This window comes from Anser cygnoides, chromosome Z (genome assembly GCF_040182565.1).
Source record: "Anser cygnoides isolate HZ-2024a breed goose chromosome Z, Taihu_goose_T2T_genome, whole genome shotgun sequence".
Lineage (NCBI taxonomy): Eukaryota > Metazoa > Chordata > Aves > Anseriformes > Anatidae > Anser > Anser cygnoides.
The window spans coordinates 77,555,067-77,578,490 of record NC_089912.1 but is presented as its reverse complement, the minus strand read 5'-3'; the positions used below and the strand labels follow the sequence as shown (position 1 = coordinate 77,578,490).

General features: G+C 44.0%; 1 long non-coding RNA gene across 1 annotated transcript; it reads left to right on the top strand.

Moving 5' to 3' along the window:
- Window positions 1–8,041: 8,041 nt before the first annotated feature.
- On the top strand, window positions 8,042–14,958 carry LOC136789136 (uncharacterized). The gene is made up of 3 exons (XR_010827949.1): window positions 8,042–8,204; window positions 13,143–14,169; window positions 14,278–14,958. It is a non-coding gene; the product is annotated as an uncharacterized lncRNA (long non-coding RNA).
- The last annotated feature ends 8,466 nt before the right edge of the window (window positions 14,959–23,424 follow it).

Here is a 23,424-nt window from a genome sequence, read left to right as displayed (position 1 = left end):
TGAGGTTACAGGACAGTTAATTACGGTGGTAATGAGTGTTAGGTGAACGCCAGTACCTACATGTGGTTAAAAAGCTCAGTGTGTAAAATACAGAAAAATACAGCATGGAAAGCAATACAAGGGTTTGTTCAGAAAATGATTGGCACAGCTGTGGCTGCCTCTCAGCTTTGAGAGCCCAAGCCCCAGGGCTGCCTTTGGCAAGGATCTCAGGACATGCATGGCCCCTCACATGGGCTGTGAAGTGGAGCCTGACCTAGAGCCCCCTTATGCAAAAACCACCCATCAGCGTCCTCCCCTCCTGTCCCACCAAGCACAGCACTGCTTTGGAATAATGGAGCTTTAAATCTGTATTTTCTTTTATTTAATTGCCAGCTCCTGAGCCTCTATGAGTCATATTTTCAAGCTTTTCTTCATAAACAGGCGGATAAAAAGCATTCTTGAAACGTTCTTAAAAAGGCAAAACAAAGCAAAACCCAAATAACAACGGCAATTCTCCTGTAATTTCCTGCCTTTGGTAGAGAGACTTTATGAACATAAAACATAGGAAGATGTGATAATAGTCTGGAAGATGGGGATTTTGGAGAAATGATGCTTCATCTGGGGTTTGTGAACAGACCCATTCAAGCCATTAAGAAGGTAGAAGAAAGAACTATTTTGAAATTTCTTTCTTTCTCTTCCTTTTTTATTTTTATTTCTGTAAGACGACAGTTGAACAAAACTTGCTGTGAAATTTATATCACTTGGATTTTTTAATAAGATGTATTGACATCTTCGTTAGAAAGGTCATACGCTATGTCAAGTGAAAACCTTTCATTCTGGCATGTAAACAACTTGCCAAGACTTTCAGTAATTATTTTATATTTATACAGAGGAAAAGGGTGACAAATATTTCACTTAATGTTTATAAAGACAAAAAGGTTCCTCTCTCCTTTTTTTGTTTTGAAGCAAAGTGTCTCAGGAGACTTTCTCCCTTGAAAAATGATTTCCAGAGCTCCCTTAACGAGGTACTTCCAGGAAAGCTGTGATTTCATTTCCCAGTTTCTACTCTACTCCTTCACAGAGAACTGTAGAGCAACTGAGGAAGAAAGTCATTTCTTTTACCTAAAGTACAGCATCCAGAAACTGTGGAGCTGCATGTGTTGATTTGTTTCCCATGGTATAAAAGGTGGCCAAAAGGAGAAGAGAGTTAACCTCCCATTGCTTACAAGACAAGAATATTCATGTATCCAAAGGAGGCTCCTTGTCATAGAAGAGCACCCTTTGGAGACTTAATCATAACTCCCATCCAATTATTAGAGGATGAGGGCTGACACTGGATTGGTGGAGGGGACTTTGAGCTGCTCAGTAATGGATGTGCAAAGAAGACCTGCCAGTGCAGGGCTGCTTTAGCAGATGCCAAGATCCTTTGCTAGTCCTTGCCCAGATGCACTCAATAGTTAAAATATTCCTTGACAATATGGAAGCTTGAGTTACTCAAAGTTTTCCAAAGTCCCGATTCTTCCTTGCAGACATGAGGGCATTGATTTAATACTCCCAAGAACAGGCTGCCTTTCCAGGGCTTCCTGCATTGCGTGGGTTTGGGCAGATCTCAGCCTGCTCTGAGGACAACCTTCCCTTCGCCCCTTAGTGCTTCTCTTCCCCTGTCCCACCAGACGCAGCTGGGAAGCTACCAACTGGTAGCATCACGGTGGCCTTAGGCAGGGTTGTGCATCTCAGGGTGTTGTATAGTTCTCACTCATCAGAAATCATCCCTCTCTCCCCAAAACTGATGCAGCATCTTCTGCTTCAGCCGGTTTCCAGAAGATTCAGTCTGAAATCACCTTGCTTTACACTCCTTCCTGCTACACGGGAGCTCCTTTGAGAGGCTGGGTCTTGCTGTGTGCTCTCAGCATGACTGGTGCAAGCGCCCATGCAGCTCCTGCTTTTGGGAGTACTCTGCTTTACAGCTCCTGTGCTCTGTAAGGCTTTGGAGCTGCCCGTGGAACCATAGACACTGCAGAGCATGCGCTCCTCCTGCACAGACCCTCTGCAAACTGCTGCTTACAGCAGACAAAAGACCTGCAGGGGAATTTGGACATAAAATAGAAAATTCCATGCTAAAAAAGAATCAGCCCAAATTTCTATTTTAATAGCTGCAGAGCGTCCCTAAGACCATGTTCCTTGGGCATCGTTACATTTCTCGTTTGGCTGAAATCTCTCAGCCTTCAGGCTTTTGTGGGCCTCTGTGCAGAGATCCTCTTCAGAAATGCAGAATCCCTGAGGTGGTGTTTCTGCTTAATTATACAAACATTCTCTTCAAAGTATATTTCTTTTCCTTGCAAGTTCATCCTCATAGTGAGTCTATATTTGCAGATAGAGGAAAGTACATTATCATGGCGATGACTGATAGCTGAAGATTTCTTGGGTTCAGAGTGTTCCCTAATGTAGGCCATTTTTCATCATCTTTAGTTGCCTGATAATGATGTCATTTCCATTGCTTGAATGTTGAAGCAGCAGCCACATATCATGGAGTTAAAATGACTGTTTATAGGGCAGCTAAATTGTGTTGTTATCAGTTAAGGGCAGTGTTTGCTTTGCTTCTGGGGACAAAACATCAATTGGACTTTCCTAAAACTCATCAAACAGGATGAGAATGCCAAGAATACAAATCTGCACTGTAGTCAAACTGGGGGAAAAAAGGGAGAGAAGAAAATAGGAGAGCTATTTTTGTGTGAAGATATGATGACCATCAGATAAAAATGACAAAGTTCTACTTGTCAGAAAATAAGTCACATTGCTGATCACCGGATAACTTTGATGTAATATTCCACAATCATTTAACTGAGATTTCAAGGCAAGATTAATGGTGAAGTTTTTAAAACATGCATGAAGAAGAGCTTTCTCCTAATATCCAGCTGTCAAGCAATCCTTATCTGGGGCTTATATTGATTGATTATGATTGGGATTGAACTAGAACATGACCTCTAAGTAAAAAAGAAAATTATGCAGATTTGAAAGTGAACTATCAAGCTTTAGGGTCTTTTCTAAACATTCAGAAACCTTTCGGGGCCCCATATGGTTATGTATACATACAAACACTATATGCATATGTGTCTGTGCAGACTTAGACCCATTAACATGGGAAAAATCAGCAAGAAAAATAAAAAAAGCCAAACAAACTTCGTCTCTAGTTATCTTCTGTATCACAAAGTAATGTGAAATTAGGTTTAACACATCACTTCCAGAATACAGAGCTCACATTGGAATGAGTTGTTTATGAGATACTGTGTGATCATAAGCAGTGCACAGATTTTGAGTGAAAGCAGAGCAATTTCCTTTGAAAAAAAAAAAGATAGTTTCTAGTATATGACATTGGATGAATTGTTATACATACTTTTGAATGGATGGTGACTGTAAATCTCACTTTGGACACTTCATGAAATATTTGCAGTGTATTTTAAACTAGGTTAGTGGTGCCAATTCCTCTCTACTGCTCGTCGCCTTGCCGTTTTTTTTTTTTTTTTAATTATTATTTTGTGGAGAAAGGAAAGTTTGGGTGGTGCTGTCCAGACACAGTGCCCACCAGGCTGCAAGGCTGCAGCCAGCTGGAGACACTCTTGCCCAAAAGCCTCCTTTCTGCAGCTACACAATGAAGACAACACCACATCCTCAGCAAGGTGATCAGGTCAAGCAGAAGGTGCAACCCACCTCATGCATCGCTTTGTGCAGCACAGCCATGGAGCTTTGGCTGAGCTTGGTGCTGCCTGCATGCTGTGAGGCATGCCTGTAAGTCATTTTGTCTGCAATATGGATGGGGCCCACCTTTGGCATGACCCCACCAGCCCTTCATTTCCATTTGTGCATCATCTTCTTTGTGTTTTGTGTTAAAGACAGTCCTTTTACCCTTCTTCATACATTAAAGGGAGTTTAGATGTCTCATGCAGCACGCTTGGCTCTGGGATGAACTCCTGCACCGTTACACTTAATTGAAAGTTGTAGCCAGATGCAAAGATGAAACAGGAGAAAAACAGCTGCACTGCCTCTCTGCAGAGTACCCCAAAAAGAAGGAGACAAGAGTGATCTCCTTTACCACAGAATGAGGTTCCAGGCGCCTCCAGGACCCTGGATGAGGTCAGCTGGGACACAGATGGCAGATGCACTTCTAAAGGGTGGCCGTGCCTTATCCATCAGATCTGTGCTTGGAAAAGCCTGCTTGAGCAATGTTGAGAAAAAAAGGGAAAAGCTCAGTCCTCGCATGGATGATCCCCTCCCCCTAAATGGGGATGTTGGTGGGGGGGGGGGCAATCAAAGTGGAATCTGACAGCATTCAATATGTGAAATTATTTGTATTTGCTTGTAAAGTAAAACTACTGTGACAATGTCCCATCAGGTGGTGGGTGATTTGTTTCATAAATAAATAAACCCTTGGGAATGGGGGAAGCCTGAGACACGCTGTGCAATGACACTGCTTCTTCCCCAGCTTGCTTCACGCACCTGGGCTGAACTTTGTGCCATATGGAGAACATCTTATAAGCAAAAGTCTATCTGAAACAAAGAGACTTTGTTCTCCTGTGCAGTTCCACTCTCTGCTCCTCACCTTTTTGCAGTGGCCAGATATGGAAAGAGGACAAATGGAGAAGCAACAGAAATATTTCCCTGCTCTTCCCCACGGGAAAAGAGCAGGACTAATGAAATCAGATTTCCCAAAACCTTTTAAAAAATTTGTTTCTCTTCTCAGGTACTGGAGTGTTTGTGAGTGCATGTTTTCTGTCCTTCCCATAACAAAGACTGAAATTCTTTAAAGGTGACATTTAAAAAAAGATTTGTCAGCCCAACAAAATCCTTAAGGAAAGGTTTCCAAAACAGATTAAAATGTATTAACTGTCTCTTTGTTCTCCTGGACCAATTCAGGCTTCCTGTTTGCATCTTGATATTACTTGGGCTAACTGTAAAAGTGGGTATAATGATGGGCTTTAACTTTTGTATTTTGGGATTGGTAGTTCAATGAGGAACATGCAGGTGGGAGATGCTACCAAGAGCTTGATTTTCAAACGGGAGTGTAAAGGGAATGGATGGGGAGCCCTGACAGAGGAAAAGGTGGCACAACTAGATCTGAATGACCAAGCTTTGTAAATTATGAGGTATATAAGAATATTGCTGCCATACATTCTCAATGGTTTAATAAATTACGTTTTAGGCTTTTGGGATTGTGTGAAAGAATCTGACATGAAAAATTAAGTAATGTTCAACTATTAAATATAAAAATGAAGGTTTTCTTTTTCTTTTTTTTTTTTTTTAGTTAAGTATCAAGAGACCAAAATCATGTGATGTCTGCAGTCTGGGAAAACATGAAAATAATAGTGAACATAGCTCTTTACAGTGATATTTTCAAGTTATTTTGGAATACTGTATGTGATGTAATGAGGGTGTCATGAGTTTTAATGACATAGGGAAGCATGATAGAACAGATTCATATCAAAGCCTATTATAACAGAGTCTTATAACAAGGGCAGAATGTATTTTTGTCATATTCAAAATGTCATCTCAGACACAGACAAGACTGATGAGGAAAAATTACTAGATGCAGAGATCTGATTTATCTTTCTTTTCCAGAATGGAGACTTCTGCTGATTTCACTGTAGGTTCTGATGTTTAGGACATTAAACCCAGATTTCCAGCTAGACAAAGCAGACAAGTCTCCATTTGCATCACTTTCCTTTCATTTCTTTACCCAACTGCTGGAAACCAATAAAACTTTGCTAGTAAAACAAAATCTTTGGTCCTGTTTTCTTGTAGTGGAAGCTTAAAAACACCCTTGTCCAAAAACCTACTGCATTTCTTTGCTTAGTTACAGCCTAAATGTAGAAAGAAACCCTCTTTCCCTCAGAGAAGCAGGTTTCTGGGGGCCTCCCCCAGCCCAGCTCCTCCAGCTCTGCATCTCTGTCTTGCATCACCGCGGGCAGCCTACACCACTGCCGATGCCTTTAATGTTGATGCTCTCTTCCTGGGGAATATAAGACACTTCGAGAAGACACTTTAGATGTGCCGTTCTGCTGTCAGAACTCACTACACTCACCAAGACAGTTCAAAGGTGCCCTAGTCCCACATATTGTCATCTTACTTCATAAAACTTTGGTAACTTTTTGAGGGTATATGCACAAGAAGTGTTGAGATTAAGAGCGTTCCTAGAGAGACTTTTTGGATTTTACAGTATGGATTCTTTTATATGACCTTGACTACATCTGCATCAAGTACCCTCATAGTGAAGATATCTGAACCTATCTGGTCCTGACCAAATGCACTCAAATCTATTTTTTAGTGACTGGTAATTTTAGGTGGGTAAAAATATATCAAGCTCCAGTAATTTTATTTCATGTTCTTGCCATTGCTAATGAACTGGTAGCATGGAAAATGCTTGTATCTAGCTCCTGGCCAGCATCTTCCATTTACCTTGCATCCCATGTGCAGCTTCACTAACAGCAGGATATCTGCCAGAGAAAGTGCTGTCCCATAATTCAAAGTACAAGTACACTAACGGAGTTTCAGAGCAATAAAGAAGGGGTTTCAATCCATCACCCATCAATGTCTCTCTGCTGCTCAGAGACTAAACATGCACAGAAACAGTAGGAGGTTGTTATGTTCCCGATAGTGACTACTGTACAGAAAAAGAAAATTCTGATGTGAATTGTGCAGGCTGTCAAACTCAGAAACATGACACAATTCTGACAGCCGTCCTCTGAGCTGAATTCAAACATCTGCGGCCTTGCATTTCAGGAGGTGCAGTGGCAACAGCAGCTCAGCAGACAAAAAGGTATACACAAGAGTCACCACCAACACTGCTGCATGGCACAGATGTTGTGTATCATAAAGTTCCTGCTCTATGCCATCCATGCATCGGGTTAAATCCCTGGTATTTTCAGATCTGAACAGGAACCTTTATGTCTGGTTATATTTTTCTTTTTTTTTTTTTTTTCTTAATTATGCAGTCCTTGAAGCATTGTGTGTCTTTCCTCCTTCAATTTCATTTTTCACATTCCATATCCTTTTCACAACAGCCCCTGTTAATGCACAGATTTATTGGGATTTCAGAGGGCAAGCCACCCCGGCATGGAGTCTGTATCTCCCTCCTTTGTGGCTTTTGTGGCACAGCACATCTCACAGAGACTTGCGAAGGCTCAGCAGACTCCAGCCAGCCAGCACGAGCTTGCAGACCTCTAAGTGATGGGGTCAGCGGGTTATTTAAGGCTCTGTGCCTACATAAGTGATTCTGCGCCTGTGCTGGTGGGGACACTTCAGAGTTCACAGGCCTGGTGCGTATCCACGACCACCTTCTCTTCTCCCCTGCACCCTCAGGGGGAGGCAGGTCCATGGAAAAGGCTATAGTGCTTTCTGTCTTCATCACAGGTAAGCACAATTGAACATATCTGGTATTGCAGTACTGGAAGCTTTTCCTCTCTGCTGCACGTGTTCGTAGAAATGCACAGAGGAATAATACTGGAGAATTTGGGTCTTTTTCCCAAATGTGCGTCAGTGAAGAGCAACATTCTTTCTGCATCATCAAATTGAGTTGTTTCTCCTTGAAGTTCTGCAGGGAGTGGAAGAAATCTCATTATAATTTGTGAAAAGTTTTCTAGTACTGCCTTTTTAGCAATAAAAGGTTTAGATATTGGTCACTAGGGTTTGCTGGGTTTGAGGATTTGAAAAAAAATGTTACTTTTTTTTCTTCTTTTCTTCACTGCAGTTAATTCAAAGCCAGTGAGATGTTGAGTCAGTGACTGAATACTTTTGGAAACCTTCCTCCTACAACAGAGTTAAAAAAGGTTTTTCTTTCAGAAGGTGAACAACAATAGCACTGAATCCATGAAGACATCTATGCCAGGCAGTTAGTGTACAAAGAACAGTAATTTCACCTCTACTCTGCATGCACTAGTTGCCTTCTATCAAATCAAGAAAGCCAAGGCTGGTGCTTGTTTCCTCTCATCTGCCACCTCTGGACATTTGTCTCTTAAACTGGTATTCCTAGGCTACCCCACATGTTCCTGAAAACCACACTGGCTTTGAAAGGAAGCTGAAGTTTTGTCAGGCACGTACATCTAGCCACCACTTTGTGATAGCCACAGCAATTGAATAAAGCTGCCCATGTCTTGCTGCACTGAAAAATTTTCTCCTTTGCTTTCATACAGAAGAATGGATTTGATGGATTTGACAGATGGACCACTTGGTGGGTAAGGAATTGGCTGGATGTTTGCACTCCAAGAGCTGAGATCAATGGCTTGATGTCCAAGTGGAGATCAGTAATGAGTGGTGTTCCTCAGGGGTCGGTATTGGGACCAGCGCTGTTTAACATCTTTGTCAGTGACAAGGACAGTGGGATCGAGTGCACCCTCAGGAAGTTTGCCGATGACACCAAGCTGTGTGGTGTGGTCGACACGCTGGGAGGAAGAGATGCCATCCGGAGGGACCTGGGCAGGTCTGAGAGGCGGGCCTGTGCAAACCTCATGAAGTTCAACAAGGCCAAATGCAAGGTCCTGCACCTGGGTCAGGGCAATCCCAAGCACAAATATGGGCTGGGAGAAGAACGAATTGAGAGCAGCCCTGAGGAGAAGGACCTGGGGGTGCTGGTTGACGAGAAGCTTGACATGAGCCAGCAATGTGTGCTCACAGCCCAGAAAGGCAGCTGTGTCCTGGGCTGCACCAAAAGCAGCGTGGCCAGCAGGGCGAGGGAGGTGATTCTGCCCCTCTGCTCTGCTCTCGTGAGACCCCACCTGGAGCCCTGCATTCAGCTCTGGGTCCCCCAGAACAAGAAGGATGTGGGGCTGGTAGGGCAAGTCCAGAGGAGGGCCACAAAAATGATCAAGGGACTGGAGCACCTCTCCTGTGAAGACAGGCTGGGGGAGTTGGGGTTGTTCAGCCTGGAGATGAGAAGGCTCTGGGAAGACCTTACAGTGGCCTGCCAGTACCTAGAGGAGCCTACAGGAAAGCTGGGGAGGGACTCTTGGTCAGGGAGTAGAGTGATGGAACAAGGAGGAATGGCTTTGAGCTAAAAGGGAGTAGGTTTAAATTAGATGTTAGGAGGAAGTTCTTCACCCAGAGGGTGGTGAGGCACTGGCACAGGTTGCCCAGAGAAGCTGTGGATGCCCCATCCCTGGAAGTGCTCAAGGCCAGGCCGGATGGGGCTTTGGGCAGCCTGGTCTGGTGGGAGGTGTCCCTGCCCATGGCAGGGGGGTGGGACTGGGTGATCTTTAAGGTGGCTTCCAACTGAAATCGCTCTGCGGTTCTATGATAAGAATGCCTATTTCACAATGAGCATAACATTCATGTAATAGCTTTTATTTTAGGAAAATCTTTTAAGAAAGAGGGTGTGTAGAGAAATGCGGGTGTGTAGCAAAGTGTATCTTCGGTGTTTATATCAATGCAAAATGTAGAAAAAACTTCAGACTTGACTGTTGGCTTAAGAGCAGCAAAGAGCATGACAGTGCTGCAAGCTCAGGAGCTCTGTCGCTGATTTTTTTCTTCCTTTTCTTCTTCTCAATTTCTATTTAAAGTTGCATGCAATTTTTTTAAAAGATGTGCCTAATTTAATTGGCATAAGTTCCGTTGCCCAGTCAAACACCCAAGTGAAACAGTGTATTTTTAAACATACAGCACATTTAGATGTTATTTTGAGGACCTGGGCAGCACTTGGGCTGTCTTCAGGACACGCAATTTTCTACATTTAGTTTACTGGTTACCAGCCAGCCCAGGTTGACAGACTGACATTTTTGTCTGGTGCCTTGTGACAGCTTATGTAAACACAGCAGCTGATCTTAAGTGGGTATCAGTATCAAAACAGTCAATCAATATTGACAATAAGTGGTGGCTTTACTGCAAATCCTCCAAGCAGGGAGACGAAGACTCAAGGAATACTGACTACTTAGCCCTTATCTTTTTAACACACTGCATGACTCAAAGGATGGGCCTTGAAGGCAACCTGAGTTTGGTGGCTGATGTCAGCAGCTGCCTCCCAGAAACGTGCACCTTTTGGGATGGCCACCAGTCCCTGGTGCTGCTTGTCATCCAGTGACCTTCCCTGCAGCAGGGCAGGACTGAAGCTGTGGCTCTGCTGCCACACTGCAACTTAGTGAGACCAACTTCATCAAAAGAGGCTGTGACTTCGGTAAGGAAGAAAAGAAAAAACAAATTGCATGTACCCGGACAGCCGAAGTGCAGATGGCAGTGACATCTAAGAGGAGATACTTATGAAATACATCTTTCAAAGCCCAATAGTTATTTAAAGATATAGACAGACCAGTCAAAGCAACTAAACCTCAAGACAACTTTAATAATATTTACGTGATTAAAGATACAGCTACTGCTATGCAAGGCACCAGCTAGACGGAAAAGACATTTTTTTGAGACAGGGACTGCTAATGGCAGATGACCTGGGGACAATTTATTAAAAAAACAATCAGGTAAAATAGTTGGTCTGGACAAAACAAATCCCAAAATCTCATGACCGTAAAAATGAACAGGGAAGACCTCAGGCAAAGGCAGTGGAGGACAATTACTTCAGAGTTAATAGATAGTGTTTGAAACTGTATGTTACGTGCTGGCTAACTGCATTACTTGTTCTAGTTTCAGAGAAATTCAGGATAAAATACAGATGGTTGTAAATGCCCATAATGTTAAAATGAAAAGCTGTAAGTCAGAGAGACTGCTAGGTACTTATAGTCCAAGAAGTACTCTCATTTTCTGACACACACATTGTTTGCAGCTCTCTGGCTTCAGTTCTGAACAGGACTGAAGAAACTAATGTCTGAATAATGTGATGCAGGATTTTTAAATGGTTCCTTGAAATAACCAAATGAATGAATGATGCTGTCTGCAGCATGACTTTATCCTACACATTGGGAAAAATATCTGTCTAAAACAACCTGTAAATACTAGAACACAAGAAGGAAACAAACACATCAAGGTATTTCATAAATCTACCAAATTTGTTTAAATATCTTCCTGAGCATACATATTTTTAACTGTTCAATAGGAGTATCTGCCTTATTACAATAATATCCCAGTCTTGTACAAATTGTACTCATCAGTGCTTGAATTTAGAGGTGAAGTGAGTGTGGAGGAGGAGAAGGGAAATTCCAGCATGTGTTACAAAGCATACAGGGAAGCTATTTTGAGGAACAGCCTCATACATCCTTGACACATGGCAAAAAACTTAAAAAGTTATTTAACTTACTTATTATACTTTGAAAATGCTGTGGATTAAGTTTCCAATTTTGCTATCTCCTGTGATTTGTTCAGAGGGAACATATCTCTCCCAGACAACCCTAGCAAGGAAAATGTTCTTGCATCTTCATGGGAAAGTGCAATATTAATTCTGGCTTATTAAACTGTTCCAGAGAAGGGTTTCATAGCATCACAGAGAAGCAAAATGTCAAGCATGTACATACTGTATCCTGTCCTTCTGCTAATGCCTAACTATTCCCAGTGCTATGTAGGCTGTGCTGTAACCCATTCTTATTTGACCCAAGGGACAGGGCTTGCCACAGTATCTACTGAATAGTTTTTCCAATGTTCATTCTCCATTTTCTTCTGCTTTATGATCTTGAATATAAACTTGCCTCTCCTGGCTGAACCCCTTTGCCCAACTCACCCCCGTTCTCTGTCATAAGCACTCACCTAGTGTTAAAGTGATAAAGAAAATAACATTTATTTTTATTATTTTTTTTTTCTGGAACATAAAATGAAAATTCACTTTGTTTATTGAGTGAAAGCATGAGGAAAAGTGTGTGTGCTTTCCATGGGGATGGCAGGGCAGAACTGGTCAGAGTGGAAGCTGCAGCATCACGAACCTTCTCCTGTGGGACATAAATGTGGGTTTGCAGTTCCTGTTGACTTTTAAAAATCCAAGTAAGCCACAAAAATGCCTACATGCTCATATATCAAAGTCATTGTTTTGTCCAGGAGAAATCATTCTCTTAGATGTTAGTTTCAGTGGAAACAAATATAAATCTACTTTGGGTTGAGCCAGATTCAGTTTCTTTTCTTAATGAATGAACCAAAATCTGTGGTGCTCCTATTTACACTCTAAGATAGTTAGAGACTTGGCTTATTCCTCAGCGTAGGCTCCCAATCTGTGATCACTCTTTCTTTCATTATTCAATACTCCATTGCTTGTGGCTGAAGAAAGATGAGACAAAAACTGTAGGGACTGGCCCCAAGATTCCTACTATTCCAAGTATAAAGCAAACAAGTCTCTCAAGAAATTTCAATTTTGAAAAAAAAGACCTTAAAATTTTGAAGAAAAATTCAATCTAAATTATTGCAATCTGAAAAGGTGTAATTAATATGTCGATGACTTGGAAGACTTTCTCTGACAGTCTTATTTGACACTGATTGAATAACACACATCTTGGGACAGATAAAACTTATTTCACTAATTAGTAACAAAGGTAACGAAACTGATGGAGTTCAGAGCTTATCAACATGTGCTGTCTTGTCTCAGAAAGTGATACATTTGTAGATTGAGATACGATGAACATTTTTTTTCTTTACTTTTTCTGAAGATCTGACTTCCCTGCAGGCTGACAGTCAGGAGGAACAGGCATGGTAAGCCTGTCCCATCCTGGATTCACATTGGCATTACACAGAGTTCAAAGGTGACAGGCCTCCAACTTGTTCCTGTGTCATTAAAAATAATGAAAATTAAAGCTTTGGGACTACACTAGCAACTTTGTGCTCCCTGTTTATGGCAACACAGGACCAGGAGGGATGGGATGCTACAAAGGGAGAGAGACATGGCTCTGCCTGCTTGGTGGTGGAGCTGCTCCCCTGGGTGGCTAAATGGGAGGGGGAACATCTCTGCAGTCATTGTGCTGCTTTAGAGACATTACATGTTTCTCCGGATGCTGAACGGCAGGGGAATGATTCTAGCAAAAATTGGTGAGTTCTGTGGCCATTATCATTTGTTCTGGAAACTGCTATGAGATCATCAGAAATGCTGCGTTGTGTCTGGAGATCTGGACTGCAGGGGACAAAAAATATCTGATTTTATTGGAAAATTTAATAGACAACTAATATGTGGGTGGGGAAGAGAGGAAAGAGATGAAGAACCTAAGGATCTTATTTTGTCATTTCAATCTCTTCTTTATTTTATTTCTTTTTTTAATACCCAGGAGACTCCTTGTCGCAGCTCTGCCCTAGGACATGACATGCCCTCCCTGGACGTCTGACCCACGGACGGACAAGAAAAGTGAGAGAACACCAATTTCCACATGTCACATTGCTTTCTAGTCCCAGGAGACCCCACATCAGCATGCAAAAAAGACACCTCATTGCTGCCGACTGATCCCAGAAGCGCAAACACACTGCCTTGGTCTCCAGGAAGCCACCCAGCAGCCACAACCCTGACCTTGGGTCTCCCCTAAATTTGGGACCTTTGCTTCTAGCCAGGGCATGGGGACAGGGGCATTGCAGGAAGGGCATCAGTCTCATCAGGGGGACTGTGGGATGCCCAGTGGTCCCCTCTACAGGGACACACGCTGGGTGCAGGTTATTTGGGTTATTAGTGACAGGGTGACAGGTGATACTGGCTGCTCTGGGGAGATGAGCTGCATATACAAGAGTGGCTTTTAGCAGTATTTCCCTGGCTTTCCAAGCGAAATCCTTCTGCCTTCTTTCCTCTCATTCTCTTGTTCATCATAGGGTGCAAACAGCTGAGGCACCACATTTTGCTGCTTTTCAAGTGGTAGCTTTGAAGTATTGTATCTGGGTTAAGAAATAAAGAATGTGATCCATAAAAATAAGGCTATGAAACACAGTAGCAGAAGGTGATGTATGTGTATCAGCACTGGGCTCACAGGCAGGTCAGTGGTCACTTAAAGAAAAACAATGATTAGATTTCATGAAAAAGATATACCCCTGCATAAGGCAAGGGAGAGAGACTTAGAGGTCTTGTTTTCACTTCAAGAAGGTCCTGTGAGCATAGGAGTCAACAGCAGACCTTGCTTTTCATCTTCCTGCCCCGTTTGATATTGGTGTGGGACCCAGCTGTATATGGAGGGGCCGTGGCCCTGAGCTCTCAGCATGCACTGACGTCCTCACACTGCAGGCAGGCTTTGTGCCAGGGCACCGGGAGCAGGGACAGGCAGCTGTGGGCTCTCTGTCCACATCAGGACACCAAGAGTGACAAGGTGCAGCCTGGTGAGTGCTCCTGTGTCATCTGAGCCAAAGGACCCCCGAGTGTGATTGGCCTCATTGTAGACCAGAGTGGTATTAGCTTGAAGAGCTTGTCCTTTTGGTCTGTTTTAGGAGAAAGAGCATGTGGAGCTGCTTCCTCCCACATCACAGCCATCATCACTATTGCTGCACTAAAAATGTCTCCCAGGTGAGGATTCAGCTGAGACACCATGACAGCAAACTCCAGTAACCAAACTGTGTTGGAAACCCTGCTGCAAGATCCTGCTGTTGCCAGCACGTGGGAGAAGCCACGGGACCAAAGCCAGCATGCTCTTCTTCTTCTCCCACTAACTTACCCGCTGGGCACAAGAGCAGTTCCAAAGTGGCAGAGGTGGAGATGTTCTCTCACAACATGCTTGACCCAGTACGAGAATTAACAATAAATAAATAAATGTCGCTGGGCATTCAATGTCATGTCGGGAAGCCTGAGCCAGTTGGTGTCCCTCTTTCCTGGCACTAATCTGCCTAAGGGGACATCCAGTGCACAACAGCAGGGTGACTGATGCAGCTGAAGTCCCACTGTATTTGTGGGGACAAGCTCGGTACTGAAGAAAAGAAGATGCCATGGGTATTAACCTGCCGTGTACTAGGCTTCTGGTTCAGAGGTGGCAGATCCCCACTCTGTCTGTCAGTATGTATAGACTGAGCCTTTCCTCAGGTGGGGCTTGTGCAGCCCCACAGTATCCACCTCCCCATCACTCATACAAATCTTCTCATTTTCAATGTAAAGTAGAGTTTCTAGGCCAAAACAATCTGTTGCTCTGTTTTTGTTTGTTTGTTTTTGGTGGTTGTTATTTTTTTTTTTTTTTTTTTTCTCCTGTGGTTCTGGGTCCACTGATCTGTGACTCACTCCAAGAAATGAAAGTTAGACAGACATAGGCTGAGATGAAATCACACCTGACATGACACTTCTGACACCAAGTTTTTGTGCAGATCCTGCAGAGGATGCAATTCCTGGCTGCCCAGGGCTCGGCTGGAGTGCCAGCAGCTCTGGCCTTTTCCTTACTAAAGATGCAGGAATGAGATCATGGCAGTGCCTGGCATTTCTAAGGGCCTCTAACAATACATGAAACCCTTACCTCCTTTTTGCCACACAATTAAGTGTCGCAGAAAACGTGCTGCTTTCTCTCTTTAAGAGATGCACGCAGATGAGCTGGTGCTCCCTATGAGTGACACCAGAAGATAACTTCAAAGTGTACATCCGGTGCTACCTTTCTCCTGCAGCTGAACAAGCGACCTTTCCTGGTGATTTTCTCCCATGGCAGAGTTGTCCACATTTTCCCCAGATGAGTGCACACCTGGGGTCTGAGCATGGGATAGTGCCAGTCTGCTTTGCTTGTGGCTGACTGGAGCAGCTCCCATGTAGATAAAGGGATGTCCGTGGATTGCCCACCAGCCACACTTTTTGCCTAACAAAGGCTGAAGTAGCTGTGCTACCACCATAAAATACTAACCTGAAGTAGTGCCCTTGGTGCCACACCTCCTATCAATAACGAGGAATTTCATTTTACGGTCTGGATGAGCAACCTTCCTCCTTCCTTCTCCTGAAGCTCCCGCGGACAAGTAGGTGAAAGATCACAAAACGCCTCCCCTGGACTTTCCACCCACCCCTGCTGCCGGCCAGCAGCTGGCGGGGCTGGGGAGGCCGCGGGCAGCCGGGACGCAGAGTCTTGCATGCCTGCCCTCACCCTGCGGTATGCCGCAAGCCGGACCATGTCAACGCTGGCTTGCGGCATGCCGCGGCCGAGAAGCAGGTGCATGGGATGCCTGTCAGCCCCGCAGCGAGCACGCCACATGCTGTGCCCTGTGCTCCCCGCCTGCAGCAGCGGGTGCCCCTCTGCCGCAGCCCCCCCTTGCACAGAGCCCCCGAGGGTCCTTAGTGGCATAAAAGTACACGTAGGTATAAGATTTGTTAATGAGGCACGTGCCGCGTCAACCCCTTTGTGTTATGTTTTCCAAGCTGTGCACGTCTACATTCTGAATTTTAAAATGGTTTAAACCATTATAGCCATAGTTTTAAAATGTACCATGTTAAGTTATAGCACTGCTTGTTCTCCTTGCCTCTGCTCGTGAGAGCAAACTGTAGTCTAACTTGTAGGAAAAATGTTGGGAGATACAAATACTCCAATGCATGTTATCCAGAAGCCAGAAGGGAGTGCAGACAAATCCCGAAGCAACTGTTAGGGAAGGCAAACAGCAAACTGCTGAACACAGGGGAAAACAAGAGAATCAGGCAGAGATTGTGACTTGGAACTGGCCCAAAGCCAGAACCAAAAAATGTGGGGGTCCCTCTGTGGGTAGTGAGAAGGGAAAAAGGAGAGATTAGAAGGTGAAGAAAAGATGCAGTCAAACAAAAGACTGATCATTTCAGTACTGCCTTCCCCTCATTTCTTGAAATAGTCAGTAAATAAAGTTTGACTCTGCAGAAAATTCAGGGCTCTTCCTTGTGAATGGAAGGGCCTAAACAGACCCTTTTTTCCTGATATGTAACTCTGTGCTATCTATTTTAAAACGGACTTCCCTAAGCAATATCTTGTCAAAGTTATAGTCAAGGGGACACTTCTCAGTGAATAATTTATCCAGCACATTCTAATTTTCTGCTCCCAGATTGTCCAAAAAGCAATTGTGATTTCTTTGAATATATTGGAGTTTGCTCCCAAAAGGTATTAAGGGTATTATTTTTAGACTGGATTCATGACTGAATATGATACTTGCTATTTGATCTCTGTTGGCCAGTTATTATTAGAGGCAGGCAAACTATTCACAGTTGAACTAGACACAACTCATTTTAAAAATGTAGTCTAATTTCTGTGTGCAAATTGTCTGAAGTCAGGTTTATGTTTCACCTATGAGCCAAGCATGTGAAGAGACGTAACTGGTACGGGTCTTCTAAGAAAGGAAAGTTTGAATATTTGGCATTCACTTCTCATTTCAGCTGCGAGGCACTGTGTTGGCTTCCCGATCAGATGGTAAACGTCACATATAGTCTGTTTACATTCGTGCTTTATTATCTGATATTCATAGAAGTTCAATTAATTTACAATTCAAACAATAAACAGATGGGCACTTTTGGTGCAAACACTCATGCAAACATTTACTGAAGGCTCTTCATCAACGCCTTGTGAACATCTCCATGAACATGATTCATTTATTTACATTTTTTCAGCCTTTCTGGTGAAAGGAAGGACAGATACCAAACCAGTGAATCACAACGTTTTGCGCACAAATGCCTCTGCTCTTCAGTGGGGCATGCCATTAAGATGTGATATATAGCTGAGATAGGCCATTATAACTAATGGGATATTGTTCTTGCTCCCTTGCTAGTCCACAACATTGTTATTTGGATTGGGATGTTATTTTGGCTGTGGCAAAAGCTTGGCAAAACTATTGAGGCTGCAAGAGTGAGAGCAAGAACAAGTAAATCCCACTGAGGATCTGAAAGACCGCTTCCCTCTCAGCTTTTTGAGCCCCGTGTGGAGGCTCAAAGGGAACATCAGGATGACCGCTCTCCTGCAGGTGGGGAGATTGTTGCTGTCATGGGGTGGCCTGCTGACCAAGGAGAGCAGGAATGAGTGCAATTGAACGTATATTCACATGTCCTTATGTCTTCTGCAGGCTGCTGTCAGTCAAACTTCCAGCCCATGCCTCATTTATTAGTCTGATTGTTTGCAAAAAGAGTTTCACATGAAATCAAAACAGCACTTCACGATGAGCTCGGAAAACATTGATCAGGCTTCCATTTGCCTTCGTTTTCTCCAGGGTGTCCATGCTTTACATGTGTTTTATCTACTTTGGTAAGTAACAACTTTGTTAATATATTTGGCTTAGGCTTTATTAATGCCATTATCACCCTCGCAGACATGGCATTGTTCACTATCCCTTTTATAAGTTCAGTAGCACTTTTACATATGTCCTAATTCTTTTCCCCTGGTAATTAGTGGCTGAAAATGAGAGAGTTTCACCCTTTTGTCCCCTGTAAAATTCACAAACTTCATGGTAGCTCAGTTTTGCTAACTATATGACACAAGAACATTTCCAATTAACACTGTTATTTGTCAAAGAGAAAAGTTCGTTGTAAAACAAAAAAACCCTTCTGTTAAAAATTACTCCAGAAAGTTTAACAGAATGATAGCTAAATGAAGTTTTGCTAGAAACAGGTGCCCTGCCACAATGGCAAGGCATTTTAATTACTTCTGTTCAATTTCTATTGAAACAATACTTCTCTTGAAGAATTAGGCCTTTTTAAATAAGTAAAAGTACAATAATTTCTGGGGATAAAGCACACTTAGTGATGACAAGATACCTACTCTAGCCCAGTGCACATCAGCACAACAGCTGCAAACACAAGGTCAAGTGGCAGACTCTTCAAGATGGAAACTGCAGAGAAAGCCCTCTAATGAAAGAACAGGTCCAACTGTCTCGTCCTTTCAAGGATACTCCTGTTTTAATCAAACTCTCATCCTAGTCACCAGAATGCAACTATTCAAACGGCCCAAGCCAGCCACTGTTCACCATCACAGAACTGTGAAATTATTGAAATGAGAGGGGAGGAGCATGAGGAACATGAGAAACATGTGCAACATGAGAAAGAGGGGAATGAGGGTAGGTGTGCTTGTCTTGAAAAGTTTGCCAAGGATATTTTACCCTGTCATCCTTGGCACATTAGCTTGGAGGTGGCCTAGATCCACACTGGCCACCTCCCATGAGCTGAAGTTCATCCCCCCCCAAGATACCTCCTGCATAATTTGCTCTGGAGGCACAAAGGCAGAGGGAGGTAGAAAGGTGGTTGGAGACAGCCTGGGAAAAGCCAGAAAGCAGTAGGTGCCAGGAGACAAGGCAAAACGAGGTGGGTCTTGCTAGCAGCAGGGGCTCCTGGTGAGACAGGATCCAGGGAGAAAGCTCAAGCTTTGCCAAGCAAGCCCAAGCTGTGCCTTGCTGACAGCATCTCCATGACAGAGAGCAAGGAGCTGAGGTAGTGGGCTGGAGATGGGGTCAGCAGCTGCCTCCCAAACACCGTCTGTCTCTCTGGCTTGTGCATACCATGCTCGTCCCAAACTGCCCCGAGCCACTGCAATGCCAAAATTGTTCACTGGAAGACTTTGCCTTCAGGGAACTGCAAGCTCTATTTCTTTAATGATTTTAATGGTCAGAATTGTGCCAGGTCAAGCCATTTAATTGTGTATTTAATTAGTCATCTGTATGCATGTAACTTGAAGGCGTTCAGCTGTGCTATTTTATAGGGATTAACTAAGTGGGCAGTAAATCACCTCTGCCAGCAATAAAAGTATTTATAGCAGTACTTTTTTTTTTTTAACTATTATTGTTGCATTGTTTGTGCTGGCAAAAGTCTGCAAAAGAATATTTTTGCCCTAAGAGATGGGAGAAACACAGTTTGGGGTTTTGACTGACATCGAATAGAAACAACGGTGGGCAACACGGAAGGAGATGGAATGTGAGGTTCGCAGCCGGGCAGCCCAAAAAGTTATTGCCAGCTGCAGGCTTGCTGCATTAAACAAAACAAACATGCAAACAGCTTGGCCCTGTGGAAGCTCGTAATTTAAAGAGGAACAAGAGAAGAAATATGACCTGAACGGGTAGGTGGTAGTTCTCTGGCTTGAATAAATCTTACGAGTATTTGGCTGCTAACAGTTCACAAGTTTGCACTGGCAAAATACTGCCTGGAACAGTTAGCCTCCCTGTCTTGCTTGTTTTGCAAATGAATGAACCGTTTTCTATGTAAATGCAATTGAAATACTATGAAGAATTGTTGGACCATGCTCCTGCATAGACAAAACATGTATTTGAAAGTGGGGAAATTCTTTTGCACCTACATCACATGAGAGTCCCTCCTAGACAGGAGCAAGGTGCTTGTTTTTAGTGTTGCACAAACGTTTTCTGGGCTGCCTTTCACAATAAATCTTGGGAGAACGGTGACTGTTTATAACGAGCACTGACCTGTGAAACATAGGAAAATAGATATTGTTAAAAGCCTTGGCTTGCTTGCTGGGAGGTCATGCGGCAAGGCCAGGTAACTTTTGAAGAGGTGCATGGGGAGTTTTTAGAGTGGTACAAACTGCAATAACAACACAGTTGACCCGAGTGTGTAAGCCTCTTTGCACTCCTTGGCATGTTCAGGCCAATAAATAACATCACGAGACACCCATTCCTGTCACCTTGCTATTCCAGCATGACCCAGATGGTCAGCCAAAGGATCCCACGTGTATGGTTTGCTCTTGGAGAAAACGGGCCATGGAGCCGAGTGTCTTTAAAGAGCTTCTCTTAGTCATAGCCCTGCCACTCTTGGCTGGGGTGGAAGCAAACAGCAGGAGACATTCTTCTTGATCACAACTTTTCAGTTGATTATCAAACTCTGAATTTCTCACTCATATTTCATTCAGGCCTGTCCACCACTTGCTTGCTGCCTTCTCCCTGGTCTTTTTGCTGTTCCTGCTGCAGACAGCCAAACTGCATCTGTGTGCTGGTGTCTGCAAGCATAGCATGTAGCCTGAGGCTGTTCAGCTTCTGCCCAGAAGTGACTTGCCACATGCCCTCCTGGGGGTGCTGTCCCCTGGGGAGCAAGGACTGAGGACCGGGTGTAAATCTGCTCTGGGGGGCTGCAAAGAGCTTCTGGCTTCCTCAGATGCAGGGAGCTTAAAAGGATAGCCCAGGTCAGGCAGGAGGATCAGGGCCCTGGTCTTGGTCTCTCGTGGTAGATGGCTTCATCCAGGACTTGTGCAAGTTTGGTGAGAAGTTAAATTGCGCTGCAGTTCCTGCCCTTCAGACACAAACTCTCTCTCTCTCAAAGGTAGAACAAAACACTTGACAAATTTAGGTCTTGTATGACAAATACATCCATCCAAACAGATAATTCTGAGTAGGGAAAGAGGATTTTTGAAAGCATCTATTTTTTTTTCCCTTTACTGAGAAAATGGAAACAGGCCTTAATATAAATACCTTTTATATTGAATACCTTTCCCCAATTTGAGCCAAAAAGATACTTGGATGAACAATCCATTTTCCTTGTCCTGAAGTAAATGAAGTGTTTCGCTGCAGGTAGGGCATGAGCAGCTGCTGGTGACCCCCCGAGGATCATCTCAGAAGGGTCCTTACAGAACAGCTCCTGCCCTCAGCTAATGCCTTTCTCCCGCTTCTCCGCTCTACAGCTCTCTTTCTAGTTCCATTTGCACCAATTTGTCCTCCCTTCTCCCCAGCTGAACCCTTCTTTCACTGCGTTTGCCCAGTAAATAAAGGACTGAGTGCTCCCGCTGCTCTGCCCAAGAGGGGGTGCCTTCTCCCTCGCCAGTGCTGCAGGGCTGCCCCATCCCACCTTCCTTGCCTGTGCCCAACCAGAAAGGGACGCGAGTGCTCTTGGACAGATCCACTGACCTGCTGCTCCACTGGCGGCCCCGAATGTAGATTCAGGCACCTGCTTTACACCTCAGCCCCTGCCCAAACAGCTGGTCTTTTGGAAACATAGGATGACTACTTCTGACCAACACTGAGTGAGCTCTTTTGTCCTCCTGAACAACTGCACAGGATTGAACCAGAAAGGATAAGAGTTTTCCCTTTCCCCTAGCCCCCTTTGAAGCCCTTGCAGGCTCTCTGTGCCCACAGCCAGCCGCTGCAGGAGCTCTGTTTGCTCTTACCGCGGCTGCAATTACCAGCGCTTGCTCCTCTTGGCAGTGCTCCTGCCCTGGTACATTCCTTTTTGTTATGCTAATAGACTTATAACCAGCTCCAGCTCCTGAGACTGTAACACACCCCTTCTGATTCTCTAATCTGCTTCTCTCTGTGCATTATGGAAGCGTGTGGTTTGCCAAGGGCCCGGCACAATGTGTTGAGCTGACTGATGCTAGCTGTTCCCATTAGGCCCTGGCGTACTTCTGAGATTTGTCACTTCCACACAAATCACACTCCTAATCCTAGGGTTTAGCGAAGTTTGGATGGATTTGGATTCTACTACATCTTCTCTCAGGGAGATGATAATGCTCTCCGATGAAAGATTTCTGGATGAAAAGCATCGGTGCTAAGTATGAGCATGAGACCATCCTTTCTGTCCAGCATTCCCTCTTTTTTTAGTCTGAGGATGGGTGCCCATGTCGAGATGGCAGCGTGAGCTGCGGCGAGGCTCTGAATTCGCACTCGATACCTTGGGGGTGAGGACATGATTTACGGTTGCCGTAGAGGCCTGTACAAACATGGACATAACTCAGATCCTGGATTCCAAAGTGTGCCCCTCATGGAGCTGGCTGGTCACTCAGATTACATTCACAGGGAGCCGTGCTTCCTGGTGGAAATCCTTTGAAGTGCTCAAGCCTTATGGTACCATCCTTCCATAGAACAAAACACGAAACATTTTCCAAAGTCTTGAACCTCTGCTACACTTTAAAGGGCTGTGTGATTAAAAAAGGATTTGGCCTAATTTTATAGCCATTGACAAGATGGTTGGCATCTGGAGCACCAGTCTTTAACATTTGTACCTCAACACCATTTCATTAGATCTTTTTTTTTTTTTTTTCTCCACTGATGCAGGAGGAGGATTTATGGTTTTGATGCACTTGGATTTATGGTGCTGTGTCCAAAGGTCACATAACAGCCAGCTCACTGTATGGAGATCAGACTGCAGTGTTGTGTGAGGGATAATATGTGCTTCCACCACTAAACAAAGCACACATACTGCAATAAACACCTAGACAAGAGTGGGGAAATGTAGCCCAGCATGCAAGACAGTCAGGGGATTCTGGTGTGAGACACAGTGAGAGCACTTCCATGGGAAACATAGAGGGGTCATGTTATTATATTTTGGTATTATTACATTTTTCTTCTGAAGTAAAGCCCTCACCCTTCCTTACATGAAGACTGCTGATGGAGGTTTGAGCCTCACTGAGAAACTGCTGCCATGTGTGTGTATGGGGAGAAGCTGTACGAGAAAGTTTCCGGTGGGCTGCCTAACTTCATAGGCAGGGAAATCAAAGACAATTCGTATGCACTTACTTTTCACATGTCAGATGTTGAGTGCCAGGTCTGTGGTGGTTGAGTTAAACAGCTGGGCACCAGGATGTCCCGTAAGAACATATGGGAGGGAGGTGGGATGGTTTTTAGTTGCATGATCAGGGGCAAAAATTATGGCTGGCATGGGATTTCTTCTGGACAAGGGACTACTGCTGTTTCTGCATAGATTACTGGGTTTTCCCTGGGGTTTAGTTTATTTGTTTAACC